The sequence below is a fragment of the Hydra vulgaris genome, chromosome 03 (genome assembly GCF_038396675.1).
Source record: "Hydra vulgaris chromosome 03, alternate assembly HydraT2T_AEP".
In the NCBI taxonomy this organism is placed as follows: Eukaryota; Metazoa; Cnidaria; class Hydrozoa; order Anthoathecata; family Hydridae; genus Hydra; species Hydra vulgaris.
In genome coordinates this window covers 2,138,078-2,149,269 of record NC_088922.1, presented here as the reverse complement: position 1 = coordinate 2,149,269, position 11,192 = coordinate 2,138,078, and the positions used below count along the sequence as shown (strand labels likewise).

The following is an 11,192-nucleotide window of genomic DNA, read 5'->3' as shown; positions in this document are numbered from 1 at the left end:
TGTCAATTATTGTTAAACTCACACTGCCCCTCTATCTACTGGCATCATTTATGGATGATCCCATAGCCTCAATACTATATATATATATATATATATATATATATATATATATATATATATATATATATATATATATATATATATATATATATATATATATATATATATAATATATATATATATATATATATTATTTTTACTTTATTTACAACACCATTTGATATACAACAAACCCTTATAAAGCTTACAATAATTCAGTTAAGATTCAATCTGAGTTATTGAAACATAATAAATTTAACATCAATAGAAAAAGCTGTCATCATTTAAAATGTAAAGGGTGTTGTCAAAATATGTTGAAAGTAAAATTTAGTTACTAATAAAATCACGTTCAACAATGATAAATATTCTTACTGTAGTAAGAATTAGTACTAGTTAACAAACTTGATCAAATAAATATAAAATAGTGAAAAAACAATGAACAAATAAGAACTTGAACTAAATCTTGAATTTGAATTAGTTGGTACTAATTTGTTCAAGCATAACCTTCAAAAATAAGTTTATATAACAAATTTTATAAATAACTAGTTATACATATATTAACTATCAGGAGTTATATGTATAACTGCATGCATTTTAAAGCATTTTATTTAATTTATATGTTACTTTAGATCATATTACTTTGAATACTGGACCCAGAGACTTTGTTCCCAATTACACTGTGGTACTCCAGATTCAAAATTGAAAAGTTTCTGTAAATATCCTGTTTTTGTTCCTCAATGTACTTCGTAAGTCCATTAAGTTTTATGAACCTTATTATATATAAAGTTAAAAGTTTTGAAACCTAAAAAAAGTTACAGAAACCTCCTTATCTCCCCCTTATTTTGATACGTTTTTTAAATAAAAATTTGACTCAAACCAGCATTTCTTTGTGGGACACTGCAGTGTCCCATGCATGCATGCTTGGTTTTTGACAACATTTGAACTTGCATCAGTCAATTGTTTGCAGATAATATACTCAAGAACTATATTCAAATATCAATGAACATGTTAGAGAATGTTCATATGATATTTGAACATCACAAATTTAATAATATTGTTGTGATATGTTATGTAAATAATACCATAATAGATTATGATATGAAAATAAGATAGGATATGAAGGCAATGATCAAAGAATAAATTTATTTATAGAAATTTAGATGTTTGTTTATTAGTTTCAGAATATTATATTATGTGTGACCACGGCCTTCTATAATAACAGGCCTTGACATCGCGCAACAATGTTGTTAAACTGAAGGCCAATTCCTAATACTGTGTTTACATTTTCATTTTTTAACATTAGACGAAAGTTTGTGTTCACGCTTTTTTAATAAATCTTTAAAATTTGATTGGTTTATAAATTAGATAACGCAACTTCAAGGCGATAGCGTTGTAAGGTTCAAGGTGTTACATTGTAAGGTAATAATATTGTCAAACTAACGATAAGTTTTTTTAATAAGTAAAATGCCTTTAAATTGCAAGTCAAACTATCTCAACTACAACAAAAATATCAATTTTTACAACTACAGTATCAATTACAACTACAACAAAAATATCAGTACTCAACTACAACAAAAATATCAATTTATAAATTCCCGAAGAATCTAGAGGAGAGAAAAAGATGTAGTGAAGATATCCCAAGAACTTGTTTTATTGTTACAGACTATACAGCAGTATGTCAACTTCAGTGGCCAAATGAAGCACCTTTTAAAAGCAAATATGGGAAGCAACGACCTTTAAACCCACCATCTGTTTTTAAAAATATTCCGCCTAGTTGTTTAGCCACACCAGCAAGTAAAGTTAGAAAAACTGTAACTTCAAGCGGTTTTCGAAGCATTTTACCAGATGAGTTAAATGATTTTCTATAAGAGGATGAACTTATATTTGACGATATTCAATCTTTGTTAAGTGATAATAATGATGTTATTATTTTACAGCCTAATAAAAAAAGTGTACACATACAATCAAAAATGTACAAACTTGGTGTTCCATTATTTATTTTAGTAATTTTCAATGATTATTCATTTGTAGCTAACCATAATGGCACAACTTGTAATATTTCATCTTTAGCTGTAAACAAATTAAAGTTAATAAAAACAAAATCAGCTTTATTTGAAGCAGTTAGATTTTTAAAAAATAAAGAAAGTTCACTTCTGTCAAATATTCTATTCGAACACCTTAATGCTATGAGAAAAGTTAATGTTGGTGAAGTTTTATATACTTCAGATATTATATGTAGAGCATATGAGTATTTTGCTATGCGACAAAGTTTATATGATTGTTTGTGTATTGACTACAAGTTGTCAATTATAAGGACTTTAACACGATTGACTTCAAAAATAAGCTCAATGGAGGACCTAAGTTTCATAAATAGTATTTTTATGAATTTAAATCCATTAAAAAGGACTTCCATACTACTAATTGATGAGGTCTATGTCAAAGCTTCATTACTTTACCAAAGAGGTGCTTTGTTTAGTCAAGCAGTAAACTACCCTGAAAAGTTAGCCAAAACAATTTTATTATTTATGATTTAATGTCTTTTTGGAGGTCCAGAATTTATATGTAGAGCTCAACCTGTTGCAAATCTTTCCTCTGAATTTTAGTTTGCTCAATGTCAACAAATTGTTGATACGATAAATAATATTGAAAATAGTAAGACACAGGTAATAATTACTGATGGTAACCCTGTAAATCAAAGATTTTTTGGAATGTTTAAAACAGTTGATAAACAATGGTTAACAACATCAGGTATATATTTATTGTATGATTATGTGCATCTCTTAAAATCTATACGAAACAATTGGTTGACAGAAAGACTGACGAACTTCAATTTTTGAACAATAAAGAACTGGCTTTGGCTAAGTGGAGTGATTTAGAAACTTTATATAAAACTGAGTGCAATAGTCTTTTTAAACTCTCTAAACTTACAGCTAAATCAGTTTATCCAAAACCAATAGAGAGACATTTTATAAAGTTTTGTTTGTCTGTTTTTTGCGAAGAAACAGTAGCTGCATTAAGAAAGCATCCAGAGATTGAAAATAAAGCATTTGAAGGTACTGCTGTATTTATTGAAAAAATAATTTTTTTTTGAATGTTGTTAATGTCAAAGCACCTGGTGCTGGCATTCGGTTTAGAAATGAATTATGCGGAGTTAGTGATCAACAGTTACAACTGCTATGAGATATTGCTGAACTGTCAAATTTTATGAAACCTACAGGTAAGCGTGTAAAACAGCTTACGCTAGATACCAGCAATGCAATAGCGCATTCATGTTATGGCTTTATTGATCTCTTAGAAACTTTGTTGAGTAATGGAGCAAAGTATGTCTTATTAGGTTGGTTTTCAACAGATCCACTTGAAAAAGCTTTTTCTAAGCTTCGACAGGGATCTGGAGGTACTTACTTTATAAACGCTAAATCTGTAATTGAAAAAATTAATATTCAACATACTAAATTGATATTACAATTTGACATTCCTGTTGATGGTATCGATGGTCATACTTGTGACATGTTTTAGAGATATTTCTACTGATGAAAAAGAACTTCTGGATAATATACATGATCTTGAAAGCTCAGTTAATAAATCTACATTAGTGGATATAGTTTACATAGCTGGCTATGTGCAAAAAAGCGAAATAAAAGTTTATGATGATTCTTTTAATTATTATTATAAATATGGAAGTTATCTGTATAGCCTAAACTGAGGCGGACCTGAAATTCCTTCTGATACTCTTGTCTAATGGTCAATATTTTGCTTTTTTTTTCAAAGTGCTACTGACCCTTAATGCAGAACATTTTGTGTTACTCAGTTTCAGTTCATTGCTGCTAAATATAAATTTAAAATCACATAAAAACAATGCAGAGTATATTCTAAGTATGTCACTAATTACCACTCCCAAAATACTAAAGCTATCATAATTTTAGTGAATATTAGTTTTGTAATTTATTATGCTATTTACTTGTTATGTTTTTTATTTTCTCATTAGCCTATATGTCTCTCAATATGTTTGGATTTGTAAATATTTACCCTGTTGAGATATTTTTAGCAAAATAAATTAAAAATACAGTTATCTTTCAAATATATAGATATATGCTTTGTTATGGTTCTGCTTATTATTGATACTATTTAATATTACATAAATATTTTAATAAAATTTGAAATACGAAAAATATGATTATCTTTTAACAAATTACTTTAACGTCTTTACTAGAGATTATTATTAGAAAACATAGACTGCCATTACACCCTGCCTAATATAAAAATATATCAATATAAGTAAAAGTAAAAGTTTAATCGGCCTTCAGTTTTTACGGCATTTTGCGCGATGTCAAGGCCTGTTATTATAAAAGACCGTGTGTGTGACGAAAAAGTAAAGATACTTTTGCATCCAGTGGCTATTGCACCCAACGTCTACATCATTGAAAAAGTAGGTTTTTACATTTTTGTTTTTGTTTTTTTGTTTAACTACTTATCCTAATTGATCACTTTTTTTCAGGGTTCTCCTTATGGGTTCAAGCTCATTACGCATAATATGTGTTCAATTACCCATAATACGTTAGTCATTGTAAGTAATAAATTAAGAAATAATTATTTGTGAAATATTGTAGTCATAAATGACTTCAACCTGGCTAATAATTAAAATTGCTCAACTAATAAGGTTTCTTATTAAAATTGCTCTCTCTCTCTCTCTCTCTCCTCTCTCTCTCTCTCTCTCTCTCTCTCTCTCTCTCTCTCTCTCTCTCTCTCTCTCTCTCTCTCTCTCTCTCTCTCTCCTCTCTCCTCTCTCCTCTCTCCTCTCTCTCTCTCTCTCTCTCTACTATATATATATATTATATTGTATGTATATATATGTATGTATATATATTTATATTTATATATATTTGTATTTATATTTTTTTTTTTAGAAAATGTTTGAAGAAAGTTAGAAGATACTAAAAACCTTGGTATTATGCAAGCCGAAGCGATTTAATTAATTCAATCAACAAAAAACGGCGTGTAAATCGCAAAAGAAAAAATAATATTTTTAATATTCATTTTGGATGTATTGATTAATAGCATTTATTTTAAAATAAATTCATTTTGCAACACGTTTTTTAATTTTATAAAACTTCGTTATAATAGTTTAAGGTAAATCCCACATTATAGTTATAGATCTTAAATGCCACATATTTTAATCCAAATGGTATAAAAGTAGTATTGACTACTTTTATACCATTTGGATTAAAATATGTGGCATTTAAGATCTATAACATGTAGTATTTTCGACCTATATCCCATGTAGGATTTGCCACATAAAACCCATGTGGGATTTACCATATAAAACCCACATGGGACAAAATAATAATCCCCATATGGGTTACATATGGTAAAAACCCACGCGTATCCCATATGGGATTTACCATATGGAATCTATGTGGGATTTACCATATGAAACCCACATGGGACAAAATAATAATCCCCACATTGGTTACATATGGAAAAAATCCACGCGTATCCCATGTGCGCTTTTTCACTGGGAAACTGGTCTTTGCTTTTATGGCAAAAAGGGGCAATAAGATTGTTATTAATTCGAAGATTATATTTGTTTTTAGGTTTCATACAATAAAGATTTTTTAATACGTTTCGCAACAAATTTTCTCTACATTTAAACATGAAACATAAAATATTAAAGACATTTTGTTGATATACATTTAAAATATTCATTTTCTTTAAAAGTTGTTTTGTATGAAAAAACCGATTTTTAAAAGTTATTGCGCGAGCTGCGTGTTTCTGATGAAGGTAAAGAGATTTTAGCTTTGTTCTATGAAAGCTTTCCCATATAATATTTCAAATTATTTGAGTTATGTCCCTTACTATATAAACATAAGCCTGAAGGTCAGTAAAATTGTAAAATTCAACTCAAAATAGGTCTATGTAATGCTACAGAAACACCTAAAGAAAAGGCATACAGGGAAAAACATAGCGACTTTCAAAGGCAAAATTTTATTTATTTCAAAAGTGGAGATGTGCCTTTTTTTCCCTGTAGTCTTCATATATATATATATATATATATATATATATATATATATATATATATATATATATATATATATATATATATATACTTCATATGTATATATATATATATATATATATATATAATATATAATATATATATATATATACTTCATATGTATATATATATATATATATATATATATATATATATATAATATATATCTATAATATATATATATATATATATATATAATATACTTCATATGTATATATATATATATACATATATATATGAAGACTAGAGGGTGGATTTAGCATTTTTTGATTTTTGATGTTTGAGGTAACTTCCAGACATGGTACAAATTCTAAACATTTAGATGTTTATACTTACATCAAATAGCTTTGTAAAAAATTGTGATGGCTGGAGTTTGGGATCAAATCATCAATAAGTTTTAAATTTCATGCAATAATCTCAAAGTTTTACGGTCAAAGTTATGACCTTGTAAAATATAAAATTCCCTATTATTTAGAGGGGTGCAAGCCTTATTTAGATCTCAAACATCAAAAAATATTGGATTTGCCCCTGTATATACATATATGTATTAGGGTTATGACTTTTTATCTTTTTTTAAAGTAATTAATTTACTGCGTGATAGATCGATTACCTTTTGCTCAAAAGTAATGAAAATGCGTTGTTTTTTTTAATAATTTTGAAAAAAGGTTATACACAACACGAAAATTTTAAAATAGTATATAAGTAGTATTGCAGGCAGTAGCATAATGAATTTCTGCAACTTTTTAGATCTTTCCGGTCTGTTCTGAATATTTTTAGAAATCTTTAAAACTTTCTATAATATTTTGTAGTCACATAAAAGTTTATAGAAATTAGTCTAGATTTAGACTATATACGAATTGTTCCACTAAAAGAACAATCACTTGACGATAACAGCAGTATATCATTGAAAATCTAAATTGTTGGTCGCTAACCGTTACTGGGAGAATCTATCAAAGGAAGACGAGAACGCATAAAGCAAATTGAGGAAGATGTAATTAGTTTATTTTAAAATGAAAAAAATTTCCACATTTATCAATTCAGGTCGCGCAGACAAAACTGGATCAAGTACTGAAGACGTACGGTAAATACGAATAACAAAGAAAATACGATCCATTGAAGCTTTTGACATCACAAAAAAAATTAGTAAGTGGCTCTGCAATGAGGAGAAAAGATTTTATCGTCTTCAGAATGAATGAAAAGACAGATCGGGTATACAACTGAGAAAGCTGCTAGTTCAAAAACTATTAATCAATCCAAAAGAAGAAAAATATCTTTGAAGTCTACTTCAACAACAGTAACGGCAGTAGCTACAGCGTCAACTTCTGAATCCGAGTCTAGAGCAGAATATTAAGAGGCTGAAGATTGAGAAGAACAGTCCGCAAGTACCAGCAAGAATTAAAGCAAAACCAAAACTCCAACCGAATTTGTTTCAATTAACTAGCTAAGCAGCAACCATTTATCGACAAGTTGTATTAGTCACCTAGAATGAAGATGTATTAGTATTGAAGAATAAACAAAGACAAGTTAAGTTAGAAGCACTAGATCTACCAGATGAAAAAGCAGATACTGCTGTAAAGGTATAGCAGCAATACTCGATGAATACAGTTTATGGAAGAGTATAAATATAATTGTAGCGTCCGATGTCGCCCAATACAAATATCCATTTATTTCGGAACTTGTAAAGAACTACCAACAGGAAAAAACTTATATATACATATATATAAATAGTTAAAGAAATAGTTATAGAACAACAGTTCGATTAGAGATAATTTAATTTATTAAATGCAAAAGTGAAATAAAGAGAACTAATGGATTATGTTTACCATATATACCAATAAAAGTAGGATTCTTTATGCAATATTTCATTGTTAAAATGTAGCGTTTCATTGTTAAAAGGGAGAAGCAATATTTTATTAGCAAAATCTTTTATAAAGTTTTCTTTGACTAAATATTTTGTTTATTTTTAAGTATAGCTAATCCAAAGAGTTATTCTTGAGCAATGAAAGAACCAAAAATACTTTCTTTAAGAAACAGAATTCGCTGCACTTAAGTAATTTTTTTTTAAATTATTTATAACAGAGTAGAAATGACTGCTTTTGGGTTTGATTTTATATTTTTTAATTATTTAGAATCACGGCCTTTGAAAAGATGAAAAAATTGCAAAAACTATTTAAAGATTTAATAACAAGATAAATTTTTCATGTTACAGATGCATAAAAAAAATTATACTTATGTCATTTAAGAATGCTACGCAAATAGTTGCAGTGATTGCAGTGAGCCTGGAAACAAAAGTACCCATAAAAGATTCCCTTTCTAACCCCAATACTAAGGGCAATGCGTTAATAAAATAAATTTTTTTAGCATATTATGCCAACTTTATCCAATTTTTTAGCATATTGTGCCAGTCTTAAATTCATCGACAGGTTTCATTTAAGGTGGTTCCTATAGAAAAGAAGTGATACAAAAAATTTATAACAACTGTTTCATGTTTAGAATATAATGCTCTACCATACTGGATGCTTAACTTATTTGTGTTTTCTCTTTCTCATTCATGTTAAACGTCTTTACAATGCCTCAAAGTTAATGACAGTAATGTTTGCTAATGATACAAATTTTTTTCTGTTCAGTAATAATACCTTAAAACATTTTCATGACATAACCGTAGAGCTAATTAACATTTCGATCTGGTTTAAGTCAAATAAACTATTAATAAACATAAAAAAAATAAATGAAATCTATGTCATCCATAATCCAAAAAACATATATTTTGCCAAATAATATGCCTCAAATATATATTGACAATGTTCAAAAAGAACAATCAAAAGTTATACATTTCCTTGGTGGTTTCATTAATGAAAATCTCATATGAAAAAATCATTCCGAAACTTAGGAATGATTTTTCCATGAGAAGCAATATTTGAATTAGTTTTTAAACAAATTCAAATATTGCTTGGGGTAGTGATAAAAAAAAAACAATTAGATGATTAGAGATCTTTATACTCATGCCAGACCTCTTTTATTGGAAATAAATGTTCTTAATAGATATCAACCAAATGTTTTTAATGTTCTTTGGTTAATGTATAAATGCAAAATAAACTTAACGCCTATATCCATTCAAAATTTATATGCAAAAAAAACCCCCAAAATATATGATCTATGACAATCTCACTTATCAACATTATTCGAATACAAATTTTGGAAGACCTTTTATATCATATCGGGGAGCTTAACTGTGTAACCAAATATTTTTAAAAGTTTTTGTTTTTTCTCAAAGTTGGAATTCTCTTTCTTAGAAAAATAAACTTAAAAAAGTTATTTCGCTAATTGATAATATATTCGAGTTCTTTTAAGCTCGGTCCATATAATATATAATCTATAATATAATCTGTATTGTGTGATTCCTTAATGTGATATTTGAAATATTAGGTTTTATATTTATCTTTAGTATTAACAAACGGTATTTTATATTTAAAATGTTTGAAGTTTTTAAATATTATTGTTAAACAGTTTTATTTTGTTAACGGTACAGTATTGTATTCTTTAAATATCCGGTTATATTTATATTATATTGATAAACGGTTTTCGGTGACAAGATCTTACGATCATCTTCGAGTTTCTGTGTTCTTAAATTTTATGTACAACGACATTTGACCAAAAAATATATTAATAAGAACAACAGAAAAAGTATATATTTAAAATACATCTTATTAACGCAAGTTAAATGCAAATCGCCGCGTAAAAGAGCTTAGGGTCTTCTTCTTTTTTTAAAATAAACTTAGAGTTTCGTAATTTATGGACGATCCTTTTCTGTAAACTACTAAAAATCTAAAAAAAAAAGTATAACCTGAAAGCACATTTTATTCTGTTAGTTTGTTTAAGTATCGCCTTTTCTTTATTTATGTAAATTAAATTATGTTTATTACTTTTTGGTAACATATTTGAAAAAAACCACTAATTATTTGAAACTAACCAATTGTCGTAGAAAAAGAAAAATCACTCTTAGGATTTTTTTTTTTTAATTATGAAGAAAGGCAATCAGCACGATTAAGAAAAAATTTATAGACATTTAAAAAAAAAAAGATGAAACAAATTCTTATCTTCATGTATTAAATTCTTAATGTATTAAATATCAATATTAAATTCAAAAAAAGTTTTTCTGTGAAGATTTTTTTTTTTTTAAATACGTATTTTTTTTTTTTTTTTTTTTTTTGTTTGTTTATTTCGCCGTTTAATAACTTGTACCAGATTTACCAGATGTACCAGATGCATTCAATAATGGCAATTTTACTTCGGGAGTTTTAATTGATCTGTCAAAAGCCTTTGACACTATTAACCATAAGGTACATATAAAAAAACTAGAACTCTAGTCGCTTTAATAAGCGACTTTGAAACTCTTGCCTTTAATTTTTTTGAAACGAAGTTTTTTTCATTACACAAAAACCTCGACCCAGATATTAATTAATTTCACGATACAAAAATCGAATGTTCTTACTATTATTCAAATGAGTTAAAGGGAATTCTATTTAAGAATGTTAACGAGGAAAGTAAAGCTCAAATTAGAATTCTACACGTAAATATCAGAAGCATTAATTGTAATTTTGAAAAGTTCCAAAATTTACTTGACGAAACTAAATACTTTTTTAATATTATTTGCTTAACTGAAACTTGGGCTACCTCAAACGACACTAAAAATTCTAATTTTTATCTTTCTCATTTTGAAATGGTTTCTCTTGAAAGGCAAATAAATAAGCGTGGTGGTGGAGTTCTAATTTACGTTCATGAAAATATTAGACGATGCTGTAGAAATGATCTTTGCGTTTCAGACGGCGATGGAAAAATATTAACAATTGAGATTATTAACGAACGAACAAAAATCATTTTAATGTTGTTATCGACCGCCAGATGGCGTGAGCGAGAACTTGAGCATGTAGTTACAACAAAATGTTATTGCGAAAGGTAACAACGAAAAGAAAAAAAACTTTCTAATTGGTGATTTTAATATGAATTGTTTTGACTACAATGACGATAACAAAGTTAGAAATTTTTATGATGCAATTTTTGAATCTGGAGCAATTCCTTTAATAAATCGTCCAACTAGGAT

At 27.6% G+C, this 11,192-nt stretch overlaps 1 long non-coding RNA gene across 1 annotated transcript; it reads left to right on the top strand.

The window, feature by feature from the left end:
- Positions 1-1,204: 1,204 nt before the first annotated feature.
- LOC136077860 (uncharacterized) lies at positions 1,205-5,126 on the top strand. Its single transcript, XR_010637320.1, has 3 exons — positions 1,205-4,465; positions 4,535-4,603; positions 4,944-5,126. It is a non-coding gene; the product is annotated as an uncharacterized LOC136077860 (long non-coding RNA).
- The last annotated feature ends 6,066 nt before the right edge of the window (positions 5,127-11,192 follow it).